Here is a 15,916-nt window from a genome sequence, read left to right on the forward strand (position 1 = left end):
TTGCCACATCTCTGCTCACCTTCAACAATGTTGGCACATGCCATGTAGCACTACTCATAACTGGTATTATGTGGCTGTCTCTCCATATCTGTCGATCTTCCCCTGGGGAAGCCCCAGAACTTTCAATGTGCTATTTCAGAGTGTGTTCCTGTTCTGCAAGACACAGCAGTAAGAATAGTGAGAACCATCTGGTTAAACATTAGTCATATTGGGATAGATATTCTACCTACCACTTGGGCAGAACCCCGGTGTTGCCATTACAGAAACCAATGGAAATGTAACTGGAGACGGTTCTATAACCAGCTGCCAATGCTTAACGACAATTAATACACTTAGCCAGCAAAATAAACAACAAGCCCATTGTCCAGGAATGAATCTTCTACTATAAGGATCCGAACCATGCTGAAACAGAAATGGGTCAAATATTTAGCACATTAAAGACAAACGTGAAGTTGAAGTGTGAAGAATGAATGTGGTGGAATTGGTCATGGCGGGGCAGGGGGTAGGGAGTGCGGTTGTAAAACTGACGGTAGCACATTAGTGACCTGGTATATGCTGCGCCCGATATTCAATTCAGTCGCCGAGTAAAAGCTGTCAATTGAAATTAATATCAGTTGCTACATAGAGCGGGCGGCCGATCCGACACTGTTCGGTTTTCGCCACCGTCCGAGTCCAATTTCTCGCCAATATTGACTTCTAACGACTCAATCATATCATCAGCAACTTGCTCAATTGTACTTAGCGCAACTCTACACTGAATTGACGGCAATGACTTCAGCATATGAAATTTAGCCAACTTCCCTCAATACGTTTTATTTTCAGAGATTTTTAAACCAGTTATAACAATACATCCAGCAAATGATGACATCGGTGGAAACGTCTCTATTACCTGCACCAGATCGACTGTCTATCCGAGCATCATATTCTTCTTGCAGAGAGCTGGTGATGCCAATTTCTCTGCCTCCCTCACTGTGTCAGCAGAGGATCATTCTGTCACCATCACCTTCACCAATGTGACTCAAGATGATGAAGGAGCCTACTCCTATCGCTATAAAGCAATGGTCAATGGAACAGTGTTAACATCAGCTATCAGTCAACTTGTGCAGGAGACTGTAAAGGGTGAGAGCGATTTATAAAGTGACATGTGGGTAAAGGTAATGAATGACTACAGGGCTCATGGCAATAAATACATTGTGAGATTTCTGGAGCCACACTGTATTGTAGGAGTCTATGTACTCCTAGCAAAAAATACTGATCTCGAAGAGGTTCAACAGAAAAGGTTTAATTGTTGAGGCTGCATGCTGAACACAAAATGGAGTCAGAGACTACACAAAGTACGACTGCCTTTCATCAGTGCACAGCTTCGACTGCTCCTCCCCCGCTCTTGGCTTAACTATGTTGCAGATCGAGTTTCTTAAAGGTGTGATCCTTCTTAAAGGCATGACGCCTGATTTATAGTCTACGGACCGGAAAACGGATTGTGTCCATTCTGTGATCGGTACGCCACACAGCTCCCCGCAGAATCCGCTAGTAGGGAGTGTACGAACCGGCGTGGCGGCTTGATGGCACGGCCGGAACGGCTCTTGGTGGTTGGTGTCGGGAGCGGGGCGGTCGGATGCGTCGGGCTCGTACGTGGTCTGCCCTGCGGTGGGGGTTGGTCCACTTGAACGGGTTCATCGGGCTCAAGGTGTGCCAGCTTGAGCCGGTCGACCAACACCTTGTCAGTTCTGCTGCCCACTTCGAGGAGGAAGAACTTGTTCCCCGTCTGGAGTAACTTGTAGGGTCCATCATATGGGGGCCGTAGAGGTCCTCGGTGGGCATCATGGTGCATGAAAACAAATTTGGCCATGTGCAGGATAGGTGGTACGCGGGTTGCTCATTCACCGTGCCGCCCAGTGGGTACCGGAGTGAACTGTTATGCTCGGTTGGCGAAAGCACGGCGTTGCTGGTCAGCCGACCAGGGGGTCGTGGCAGTGGGCAGGAACTCTCTGGGTACGTGCAGCGGCTGGCTGTACACGAGTTCCGTCGCCGAGGCTTGCAGGTCTTCCTTGACCGCGGAGCGTAGGCCGAGTAGCACCCACGCGAGGCGGTCGATCCAAGCCTCGTCCTCGAGGCTGGCACGGAGGGACGCCTTCATGGACCTGTGGAATCGCTCGCACGGTCCGTTGGCTTGGGGGTGGTAAGCCGTGGTGCAGTGAATGGCCACCCCGAGGTTTTGGGCGATGGCGGCCCACAGATCAGAGGTGAACTGCTGGCCTCTATGCAATGTCATGTCGGAGGGGATGCCGAACCGAGCGACCCAGGTAACAATGAACGCCCTCACGATGTCGGCGGTGGTGGTGGATGTCAGTGGAATGGCCTCGGGCCTGTGGGTGGTACGGTCCACGATTGTCAGCAGGTGTGTGTGACCTTGTGATGGCAGCAGGGGGTCGTCGAGGTCGATGTGGACGTGGTCGAACTTTCTTTCTGGCACGGTGAACTCCTCGAGTGGGGTTTTGACGTGCTGGTGGATTTTGGCACGCTGGCAAGCTATGCAGGATCTGGACTAGATGCGCACATCTTTGCGCAGGCTTGGCCAGACTAATCGGTTGGCCGCCAGTCTAATGGACGCATGGGTTCCGGGGTGTGAGAGGCCGTGGACGATGTCGAACACCCGTTTTCGCCAGGACACCGGGACTACGGGGCGGGGTTGCGCCAAGGAGGTGTCGCATTTGACTGTGATGGCAGACGGGCCGCAGGCGACGTTGGTCAGTCGCAGCCCTGGGAGGGTTGTGGGCGTGGAGAGCATGTCGGGGTCAGTGCATTGCTCCGCTGCCAGTTTAGCATAGTCCACTGCCAGGTGGGCGCCGTGGACGGAGGTGCGGGATAGGCAGTCGGCCGCCACGTTGTCTCGACCGGAGACGTGCTGGATGTCCATGGTGAATTCGGACACCGCGGCGAACTGACGTTGTTGCCTGGCTGACCACGGGTCCACAGATTTTTTAATCGCAAATGTCAAGGCTTTGTGGTCGATAAACACGGTGAAGGGGCGGCCCTCCAGAAGCGATCTAAAATGGCGGACTGCCAGGTACTGTGCGAGTAGCTCGCGGTCAAAGTTGCTGTATTTGGCCTCCGGGGGGCGCAGTTGGCGGCTGAAAAATGCCAGCGGTTGCCAGACCCCATCGACCCACTGTTCGTACATGGTGCCGACCGCGTGGTCGGAGGCGTCCGTGGTGAGGGCCACCCTGGCGTTGGGCTGTGGGTGAGCGAGCATGGTGGCGTCAGCAAGCGCCTTTTTGGTGGAGTCGAAAGCGGTCAACATGTCCGCCGACCACTCGATCGCCATTCTGTCTTTCTTACCCCGGAGGGCTTCGTATAGGGGCCGCATGAGGGAGGGCGCTCCGGGAATGAAGCGGTTGTAAATGTTGATCATCCCCAAGAACTCCTGGAGGCCTTTGATGGTGGTAGGCCGGGGGAACTGCTGGACGGCATGCACCTTGGCGGGCAGGGGAATGGCTCCATCCTGCGTGATGTGGTGGCCGAGGAATTCGATCCTACTGAGGCCGAATTGGCACTTGGCTGGGCTGATGATGAGCCCGTGCTCACTGAGCCGCTGGAACAGGGTGCGGAGGTGCTTGATGTGTTCCTGCTTGGAGGAACTAGCTGCCAGGATGTCATCCAGGTCGACAAAGAGGAACTTCAGGTCCCGGAGAACCGAGTCCATGAGCCGCTGGAAGGCCTGGGCCGCGTTTTTGAGGCTGAAGGGCATTCGGAGGAACTCGAATAGCCCAAAAGGGGTGATTATGGCTGTCTTGGGAACGTCCGTGGGGTGGTCTGGCACCTGATGGTAACCGCGCACCAGGTCGACTTTGGAGAAGACTGAACGGCCAGCCAGTCTAGCCGAGAAGTCTTGAATGTGTGGTTTGGGGTCCCGATCCGTCATGGTGGCGTCGTTTAGGTGCCGGTAGTCCCCGCAGGGGCGCCTTCCCCCATCAGGTTTGGTGATGATGTGGAGTGGGGAGGCCCAGGGGCTGTTGGAGCAGCGGATGATGCCGAACTGTTCCATTGTGGCGAGCTCAGCCCGCGCGATCTCCAGCTTGGCTGGGTCCAGCCTGCGGGCGTGGGCATACACCGGTGGGCCTGTGGTGGGGATGAAGTGTTCTAACCCGTGCTTAGCATCCTTCGCGGAGAAGGTCAGGTTGGTGAGGGCTGGGAACTCAGCCAGTAGTGCTGAGTGGTGGTCCGTTGAGCGGGCGCGGCACTGCTATGCCATTTTGGCGGGTTGGCGGGGGGCCATGGCGCTCGGGATAGTTGATATGGTGTTCATGTCCACGAGGCGGCGCTGACCAACAGGCCGTGGGCACACAGGAAATCCGCGCCGAGGAGCAGGGAGAACACATTGGCGGTGATAAACTCCCAGTGGCAGCGGCGGCCTGCGAGGTCGAAGGTGACGGTGCGGGTGCCGTACGTCCGGATGTCAGTGCCATTGGCGGCAGCCAGCGCAGGGTCGCGGCCGCCTCGCTGGATCTTGAGGGCGGACGCGGGGATGCTGCTGCGATGCGCGCCAATGTTGCATAGGAAACGGTGTCCGGAGGCGCTGTCCGTAATGTACAGCAACGCGCCTGCTTGCCCCACGGCCATCGTGTAGGTCGGTGTGGGGGCGGTTGGAAACGTGCAGGGATGGCTGCAGCGGCATGCCCGTGCGCCTAACCGGGTATGGAAGTAGCAGTAGCCCAGGGTCGGAGGGCTTGGGGGACGTGGGGGCCTGGGGGGCCTCGTGGCCCAGCTGTGTGGCTGCGCGATAGAGGGTGGCGCATGCGCCGACGCTGCGGAGGCCAGGTCGGGTGTGACTGTGTGGTTGGAGCTGGCAGACAGGAGCTTATCGGCTTCATCGGCCAGGGCCTCGAGGTCCATGAGGCTGGACGCCACGATCGCCGGGCGGATGCTGGGAAGTAGTTGGCGGATAAAGAGCATGCGGAAGAGGGAGCTGGGTGGTTTATCGTCGGTCAGAGCAAGCATGCATGAGAGCGAGTCTGATGGCGTGGAGTCACCAAGGCCCGGTAGGTCGAGGAGGTGGCAGTTGCGCAAGAATTGGGAGGCTGTGAATTTTTTAATGAGCGCGGCCTTGAGATGTGCGTACTTGCCTTCCTCCGGAGCGTTTTGTAGTGTTGTCCAGGCTTTCATGATTGTGGAGCTGCCCAGGGAGGCGAGGAGGTAGTCGTACATTGTTGCATCGGCGGTGATGCCGCGGAGTCGGAATTGCGATTCGGCTTGAAGGAACCAGGCAGAGCCCAGGTTCTCCCAGAACTCCGGCAGCTTGCAGAAACTGTGTTTGTGTCAGCCATGGTTACGCTTAGGAGTCGTCCTGAGCGTCAGGGTCACCAATGTAGGAGTCTACGTACTCCTAGCAAAAAATACTGAACTCGGAGAGGTTCAACAGAAAAGCTTTAATTGTTGAGGCTGCATGCTGAGCACAAAATGGAGTCAGAGTCTGCACAAAGTACGACTGCCTTTCATCAGTGCACAGCTTCGACTGCTCCTCCCCCGCTCTGGTCTTAACTATTGAAATAAAGAGTAGATTTGCCTTTCTAAATCTAGGCTTTATTAACTTAAAAAACCCAGCAGCACATCTTCAACACTCAGTCCCAACCGAGGCTGTAGAGAACTGAATTTAAGATGGCCACCACAAATCACATGACATCAACTACCAATGAGTTTACAGCATATATCTCAAGGCAGGAAACAAACAACCAATTACAATACTTCTTACTAAACATAAAGAATAATCACCACATTCACCCCTCCTTTTAAAATATACTCCAAGCTAAATAACCTTTACAATTTATAATTAATTATTTACAACTAAAATAATACAAATATAATATTTCAACAATTTTAAAACATTACTATCAATTTAAAAGTAAATTTTCCATCGGTCGACCGGATATCTTGTTCGTGTCGACCTTCTTAACCCTGGTGAAATTCCTTGCCCTCCCACACCAGGAGACACAGAAGTATCTTCTGCAGGAAGGCTATCCATATCCCGATTATCAACGGTTTCCGGATTGGAAATCCCATCAGGAGGTAAACTGGGACGGTCATGAACATCCATCGAAGGCTGACTAATAGAAGTATAATTATCTGCAATAGGATTGGAAATATTCGTAGTATCTGTAATGACATCCACATTATCTGAATCATGACTATTGCTAATATCCTCAGAAGAGGGCTGGCCACCACAAGGAGCCAAGTCTTTAATTGAAACAGTACTTTCTTTCCCATCTTGGAATCGAAAATGAGCATATTGGGAATTTGCCTCCAACAGCTCCACCTCCTCCACTAAAGGATCATATTTTGACAATCTAACATGACGTCGAAGCAGCACAGGCCCCTGCATAGTAAGCCATGAAGGTACCGAATATCCCGTAGTAGATCTCCGTGGATAGTTAAAGAGCCTTTCATGGGGGATCACATTAGTAGCCGTTGAAAGCAATGATCTAATGGAATGCAGGGAATCAGGCAGTACCATTTCCCACTGTGTATTCTTATGGTTCCGGGATGTCAAAGCCAACATAACTGCCTTCCAGATCACCCCATTGTATCGTTCACACTGTCCATTACCCTGGGGATTATACGGGGTAGTTCTACTAGTAGAGATTCCCCGACTCTGAAGGTATTCCTTCAACTGGGAAGACATAAAAGAACATCTCTGATCCAAATGGATATACGCAGGCATCCCAAAAATAACAAAAAGTTGAGTCAGACATTTGATAACAGTAGCAGCTGATACATCTGCGCAAGGAAAAGCAAAAGGGAACCTTGAAAACTCATCCACAACAGTAAATATATATCGGTTTTGAGTAGTTGAAGGAAGAGGCCCCTTAAAATCAATGCTCAAACGTTCAAAAGGAGAAGTAGCCTTTATAAGATGAGCTCGTTGAGGCTTAAAGAAATTCGGTTTACACCGAGCACAAATAGAACATGATGAAGTCATCCGCTTGATGTCTTCAACTGAAAAGGGTAAATTCTTACTGCGTACAAAGTGTATCATCCTCGTAATCCCAGGATGGCATAAGGCATTGTGAAGATTAATAAGTGTATCTCCGTGAATCACAGAACAATAAGCCCTCGACAGCGCATCAGCAGCAACATTATCCTTCCCCGGACGATAAACTATATCAAAATGGTAGAATGCCAACTCAATCCTCCACCTCATTATTTTATCATTCTTGATCTTTCCAAAATGTTTGACATCAAACATAAATGACTCAGATTTTTGGTCAGTTACCAACGTAAAATGTCGCCCCGATAAATAATGTCTCCATTTATGCAGTGCTTCTACTATTGCATACGCCTCTTTCTCTATTGAAGAATGTCTTTTTTCACTATTATTCAAGGTACGTGAGAAAAAGGCCACAGATATTCCATTTTGGTTCAGAGTAGCCCCAATTGCAAAATCAGAAGCGTCCGCCTCAATCACAAAGGGAACCTTCTCATCAATAGAATGCACAACTGCTCCAAGGATATCCTTTTTAAAATTATCAAAACACTTCCTGGCCTCCCATGATAGAGGATATGTCGTAACCCGAATAAGGGGCCGGATCTTCTGTGAAAAGTTTGCAATCCAATTAGAATAATAAGAAAACAGTCCAACAACTCGTTGCAAAGCCTTAGAATTAGTAGGACAAGGTAAATCAATCAATGGTCGCAGACGTTCTGGGTCTGGTTTAATCTTGTTTCCCCGAGATAATATACCCCAGTAGATTTACCTCAGTGGTCGAAAAGATACACTTCTCATTATTGAAAGTTAAACCAACTTTTTCTGCAGCTTGAAGGAATTTTTCAAAATTAGAATCATGCTCCATCCTTGATTTGCCACACACCGTGATGTCATCTAAGTATGAAAAGGTGTCAGAGAGAGAGTTTTCACTTATAAAAGCATCCATTGCCCGTTGAAAACAAGCAACACCATTAGTAACACCAAATGGTATTCGGCAAAACTGATACAGATTTCCGCCAGCCTCAAAAGCCGTATATGGTTGATCCCTCTTAACAATAGGAATCTGATGATAAGCACTCTTTAAGTCAATAGTGCTAAAAACCTTATACTGAGACACTTTGTTGATAAGCTCATCAATCTTAGGCAAAGGGTACGCATCTAATTGAGTATACCTATTAATAGTTTGGGAGTAGTCTATCACCATTCGTTTCTTATGTCTCTCGTTAGTGGTGACAACTACCTGTGCCCGCCAAGGCAAACAACTAGGTTCAATGATTCCTTCCAATAAAAGACGTTGAACTTCAGAATTAATAAATTCTCTATCCTGACTGCTATACATTCTTGACTTGGTAGCAATTGGCTTACAATCCGGCATCAAATTGGAAAAAAGTGAAAATGGAGAAATGGATAAAGAGGTTAATCCACAAATAGCTAAAGGTGGCTTAGTCCCTCCAAACGAAAGACTGAGAGACTCGTGTAATTGAAGCACATCATGGCCAATCAAAATATCCGCACAGAGATTAGGCAAAACAGATAGGCGTATATCAGTATACGTATTACCTAGAAGAATCAATTTCACAAAGCAACAACCAGCTACTTGTGAAGTGAGAGTCGTCTGAGCCATACACACCTGATAAGTAACAGGCGAAATTTTCAAACGCTTCTCCTTCGCAAACTGAAGACTTATAAGACTCTCATTACTGCCTGTATCTATAAGGGCCTTCACTTCTAACCCATTAACTTGGGCCGTAACTATAGCTTTGTTTAGGCCATGAGCAAATGCAGCAGAAATTGATGCAATAAACGCCCTATCTAAAGGCTGAATAGTCGCAGAGGAGGTAATTGAACCTGATGGTGGAGCTGATGATTTACAAACACGTGCATAATGACCTCTGTTGCCGCATTTACTACACACAGCCTCCCGAGCAGGAAACTTCAGACGAGGGTGCCGGACGTTCCCACAAAAATAACACTTCTGAGTCCTAGAGGCAACAGCCGCTGAAGTAGAAACTGTTTCAGAATCTAGTAAACCACTCCTATTAAGTCCACATAATTCCCTTTCATCCAGAACTGCCGAAACCACAGTCGCAGGCTGATTAAAAAGAGCATAAGAATCCGAAATTCTCTGAGCCACATCCAATGTAGAGGCTTGCTCGAAAGCACTCTTAAGATCCAAAGTCTTATTTTCCAACAACCGCTGACGAATTGATCTAGACAGTAATCCATTAATAAAAGCATCCCGTACCGATTCTTCCTTATATTCTTCTGCCATCATGGCCTTATAATTACAGTTAGCACAAAGGTGCCGAAGTGCTTGTAGATAAGTATCCAAAGATTCTCCCACCTGCTGCCTACGGGCAGATAGAAGGTGACGTGCAAATACCTCATTCTTTGGTTGAACAAAAATCTTTTCCAATGTAGAAATAGCCAATTCGTAAGTTTCACAGTCCAAAATATACTTATACACATCCGGAGCAATGTAGTTCACAGAATCACAGAAACCCCACAGTGCAGATAGAGGCCATTTCAGCCCATCGAGCCTGCACCGACACATATCCCACCCGATCCCCTACACCAACACATGTCCCACCCTATCCCTGTAACCCCACATATTTAATCCCCCTAACACTAAGGGTCAATTTATCATAGCCAATCAACCTAACCCGCACATCTTTGGACTGTGGGAGGAAACCGGAGCACCCGGAGAAAACCCACGCAAACACAGGGAGAATGTGTAAACTCCACACAGACAGTCGCCCGAGGCCGGATTCGAACCCGGGTCTCTGGCGCTGTGAGGCAACAGTGCTAACCACTATGCCACCGTGCTGCCCACGCATATTCAGCTTATTTAGAGACTCTTGATCCAACACACACAAAAAGTTTTTAAATGTACGATACCAGTGTTTCCATTTATCATCTACTGCTGCAGAATTAGGGTCAGCATTGAATCGTTCCGGTTGAAGATATCGCTCCATTCTGACTTAAAGTTAATAAATTGAAATAAAGTGTAGATTTGCCTTTCTAAATCTAGGCTTTATTAACTTTAAAAATCCAGTAGCACATCTTTCAACACCCAGTCCCAACCAAGGCTGTAGATAACTGAATTTAAGATCGCCACCACAAATCACATGACATCAACTACCAATGAGTTTACAGCATATATCTCAAGGCAGGAAACAAACAACCAATTACAATACTTCTTACTAAACATAAAGAATAATCACCACAACTATGCTGCAGATCGAGTTTCTTAAAGGTGTGATCCTTCTTAAAGGCACGACGCCTGATATATAGTCAACGGACGAGAAAGCGGATTGTGTCCGTTCTGTGATCGCTACGCCACAGTATAAATGAATCAATTCATCCTGACAAACAGACAAATAACACATGGAACGAAAGAAAGGTGCACTAGACCCAAGAGATCTGTGGGTAAAATGTAGTTTAATCGAATGTAGCCCTTGACCTAGATTCGAGCTGGTGAAATTCCACCTGTGCGGGGATGGAACATCTGTGGAATCGCATCTGCTTCCAGTTATAAACCCGCTCGAAATTGAATGTAAATTGCTGGGTTCTATCAAGCACAGGCAATATGCGAAACCAAATTACCTCCTAAACAATTATGTTGAAAATTTCTCCCAGCACGTGTAATATTCGCTCTTTGTTCCCAAATGTGATTCAACCATCGATATAGAAAAGGTAAGAGTAAGGTCCAGGAAGACATTGTTATCAAACAATGAACAACACAAATGGGTGCTGCTTTACCCAGTGGCTCAGTGGGTTCAAGCAATGAGGCACAGAGCATTGGCCACTGGCCTTTTAACAACCGGATAAAGAACAATAGTCACATTTCACGAAGTACTCGAGGGAGCTCTTTGGGCAGTAAACAATTTGAGCAAGGCCTCAACTGGGAGACGGGGGATTCAACGGCAAAGGTGAAAAGAGGGCAGTCGTGGATACATCACCTGTTATACACCCGGCCCGAATTTAGTTCCCATTGAATTTAATAGGTGAACCTTACAGTTGGCTGATGGCGCAGAATGTGCAGTATTGAAATAGACCCCCATTATAAACCACGCCGGATTTCCCTTTCCACTGAATGGAATTTAAAATTGGGAGAGTTGCACATTCAGCGGCTAATTCAATGTCGCCCATTGTTCACCTGTGCCTGGAGTTCAAATTAATCCCAAATGGGAAGTAAAATGAGCTGCATGTATAACGGTCAGCCGATCCGCTCCCCCCTTTTGGTAAAGCTCCCGAATTCGGATTTCACCCTTCACCTTGCGAGGAGGAAATATTGATAGACCGTGAAGAATTCGCAAAAACTGAGCACTGGTAAAAGCCAAAAATAGTTTAATGCGGTTTGTGTATTAATAAAAACCACTGTATGCTCTTTTAAAACTATTAAGTAATATAAAAACCATCAGGTTGTTTCTGACACAAATATTCACATCGAAGAAAATTCAGCACAGCTAATATTTATAGAATCATGCAGCCCAGAAGGAGGCTATTCGGCCCATGGTGCCTGTGCTAGCGCTCTGAAAGAGCTCTCCAAAAAGTCCAACTCCCCTACTCCTTCCCCTTAGCCCTGCAAGTTACTGTCGAAGATGCTTACGACACTTTTTCAGGCATTGCAGTCCAGATCATAAATCGCTGAGTTAAAAAAAAATCTCCTCACCCTTCCTCTGTTTTTTTTTGACAAATATATTAAAAGCTGTGGCCTTTGCTTAACAACGCTCCTGCTAGTGGAAACAATTGCTCCCTACGTACTCTATAAAAAACCCTCGTAATTTTGAATAAATCTCTTAATCTTTCCTCCAAGGAGAGCAATCCCAGCTTTTCTAGTCTCTACACATGACTGAATTCCCTAATTCTGGTATATCTCTTCTGTACCTGCTCCAAGGCCGTGACATTCTTTCTAGAGTGTGGTGAACATAATCGTACACAAGACTCGAGCTGAGGCGTAAGCAGTGATTTATAAAGCTTTAACATAACTTCCTTGTTTTTGCCTCTATTTTGAAACCAACGTGTCCTGGATACATTTTTTGCAGCCTTCGCAACTTGTCCTGCGACCATCAAAAATGTGTACATGTGAATGGACAGTTCTCTCTGTTCCCGCACCCTGTGTAAATGTTTTCCATTGAGTCTATTCTGCAGCTCCTCATTTTTTTCCCTGCCAAAATGCATCACTTCAAAAATCTCTGCATCAAATATATCTACCATTGTTCTGCCCAATTCACCATTCTTTCTCTTTCCTCCTAAAGTCTGCTGCTATGCTCCTCACTGCTCACTATATTTCTATGCTTTGTGTCATTTGTGAACTTGGCAATTATTCCGCCGATACACCGTGCAGTTCATTAATATATATCAGAAAGAGCGATGGTCCTAATATCAACTCCAGGGGACACCGATTTATACATCCCTGCATTCTGAAAAACAGCCGTTCACCACTGCTCTCCACCTCCTCCCTCTCAGCCAATAGCGAGTCCATGCTGCCAATCCCCTTTAAACTCCAGGGCTTCAAATTTGCTGCGGTTGAGTTTATTTTAAGTGCCGTTTACAGCACAACCAAACTTCGACGACATGTTAGATCTCAAGCATTGCGAAAAGTAACCAAGTGTAAAATGAATTAGTGGTGAAATTCAGACACGAACCTGTCTGTCTAATACAACTGCTTGTTATTTCACAGCCAAATCACCAATTGAAATGATGGTTCGCAATGTCTGTGTGATTGCGGTGGGGGTGCTGGAGCAGTCGCTGTAGCGATCGCCATAAGGAACCAGAACAGAAAAGGTAAAATACAGAATTTATCATCATTTAACTATCTTCAACTTAAACAGACCAAGTGTATCATTGCTATCATGATACAACCACATGTGTTTGATACACAAATTGAGTTAAATCATGAATATATTTATTTCTACAATGGGGAGTAAAAAATTCCCGGCAGACTCCAGTCAACTTGCTAGTAAGCCCCAAACATAGAAACATAGAAGATAGGAGCAGGAGTAGGCCATTCGGCCCCTCGAGCCTGCTCCGCCATTCAATGCGATCATGGCTGATCATCCAAATTTATTACCCTGTCCCTGCTTTCTCCCCATACCCCTTGATCCCTTTTGCCTTAAGAAATATATCCAACTCTTTCTTGAATATATTTAATGAATTGGCTTCTACTGCCTTCTGTGGTAGAAAATTCCACAGTTTCACCACTCTCTGGGTGAAGAAAGTCCTCATCATTTCTGTCCTAAATGACCTACCCCTTATCCTTAGAATGTGTCCCCTGGTTCTCGACTCTCCAACCATCGGGAACATCCATCCAGCTTCTAGTCTGTCTAGTCCTGTTAGAATTTTATAAGTTTCGATGAGATCCTCTCTCATTCTTCTGAGCTCCAGCGAGTACAAGCTCAGTCGATCCAATTTCTCCTCATATATCATTCCTGCCACCCCAGGTATCAGCCTGGTGAATCTTCACTGAACTCCTTCCATGGCAAGAACATCCTTCCTCAGATAAGGAATACAAAAAAGCATGTGCGGCATCACAAAGAGGGAGGAAACAAAGAGAAAGGGAGAGAGATAAAGATGAATCCTAAATTTATAAAAAAGTGGAATTCTAAGTTTATCGGGGTAGAAATCTGTCCCTGGCGGTAGCGGAAAAGGGAATTAGTGGATTGGTCGCTCATTCCACGCTCCGCCTGATTTTGAGTTCCATTGACACTAATGGAATTGAATATTGAGCAGTGCGTGTAGCAGGAGGCCGACCGTCCAATCTGAACCTCGACTCCAATGAAACTTCTGTATACTTGGCTTGTGTATTGATTGGTTAACAGAACTTACATTGAAATGAATCAATGATAGAGATCGGCAAATTGAGCATCATGATCTAACCTGTCTCATGGAATACAACACTTTTTGTTCTGAAATTCGCAGGACATGCCAGTTTGGTAAAAGCTGCCGCCAACTTAAATGAAATGAATCCTACTTTCAATGCAGAGGCCACGTTTTGAGAACATAAAGACACCACGATGCAACATACGATGTGATACTTTATACTGTTTTCTTATTTAGACGGTTATCATTCTAAATCGGTAGCACTCCCCATAATAATAAAGGATTCCGCTCCCCTCTCACATCTAACCTGGTGTAGGTTTTTCATAATGAATTCGGCCCAGAGAAAAACGCATATCAATGATAACTGCAAGTTTCCGATTTCGCTTTTGGAATAGCCATCGTTTATTTGTCTTTATAGCAACAGGCACGTTATTTTGTACAATGCGTTTTCACACTATCATTAGCAACCTCACTGTTTTTAAATGAAGTCTCTTCTATCAACAATATCAAACAGAAGACAAAACACGTAACATGAAGTTTTATTCAAATAATATTTTAACATGTTTTATATAATGCGCTTAACTCATTACAATATATTAATGGTTATTTTTACTGGCTTCCTAATGGAATCAACAAAATTACTTTTGCGATATTTGGCAGGTTGTCCAGTTGCATTCAATTTGTGTTCCTTCTGTAATTTCATTTAACTGATTTCATTCTGTTTTTGTTAAATGTGGTTAATAGATGTGATCAATATATGAGATTAATATATTGGATTAATACATTTTAATTTTTGAAATCCCATTACTGGTACAAATTTCGTCAGTACTCAGAATGCAGAAGATTGTCAGCCAATTCAAAAGCATCATGATTTAAGATACCACACACACACACACACACACACACACACACACACACACACACACACACAGATATACACACACAAATACACACACACATAACGACATGCACAGGCACACACACACACACAGATACACAAACACAGATACACACACACAGATACACAAACACAGACACACACACACAGAGATACACATAAGGTCATGCACACAGACACACAGATACACAAACACAGATACACACACACAGAGGTACACATAACGTCATGCACACACACACAGATACACAAACACAGACACACACACGCAGAGAAACACATAACGTCATGCACACACACACAGATACACAAACACAGATACACACACACACAGATACACATAACATCATGCACACACACACACAGATACACAAACACAGATACACACACACACAGATATACATAACGTCATGCACAGACACACAGACACAGATACACACACACACAGAGATACACATAATGTCATGCAAACACACACACACACAGATACATAAACACAGATACACACACACGCAGATACACATAAAGTCATGCACACACACACACAGATACACAAACACAGATACACACACACACAGATACACATAACGTCATGCACACACGCACACACACACAGAGATACACTTACACATAACGTCATGAACAGACACAAATGCATACCCATAGGCCGAATCGTGCGCACAAAACACGGCCACAAACACATATATAAACATATACACATATACAACGCATTCACACACAGAAACACACACACACACAAATAAACATAAGCACACACACTCCCACACAATCACAAATATACCAATATGCAATTAGTAGCAGAAATCGGCCACACAGCCATTCGAACCTGCTCAGACATTCAATAACATCATGACTGATCATCGACTGCAACTCCACTTTCCCGCCCGATTTCCATATCCCTTGATTCTCCTGGAGTCCAAACATCTATCGATCTCAGCCTTGAATATACTCAATGAATCAGCATCCATAGCCCTTTGGGGTAGAGAATTCCCAAGATTCACAATCCTCTCAGTGAAGAAATTCCTTCTCATCTCAGTGTTATACCCCTTATCCTGAGACTGTTCCTCCTATTTTTCGACTCTCCAGCATCTACCCTGTTAATCCCTCTCAGAATCTTATATATTTCAATGAGATCACCTCTCATTTTTCTAACTCCATAGAGTAAAGGCACAATCTACTCAAACTCGCATAGG

This window comes from Somniosus microcephalus, unplaced genomic scaffold (assembly GCF_052327205.1).
Source record: "Somniosus microcephalus isolate GS21.2 unplaced genomic scaffold, FLI_Smic_1.0 unresolved_chr9, whole genome shotgun sequence".
NCBI lineage: Eukaryota > Metazoa > Chordata > Chondrichthyes > Squaliformes > Somniosidae > Somniosus > Somniosus microcephalus.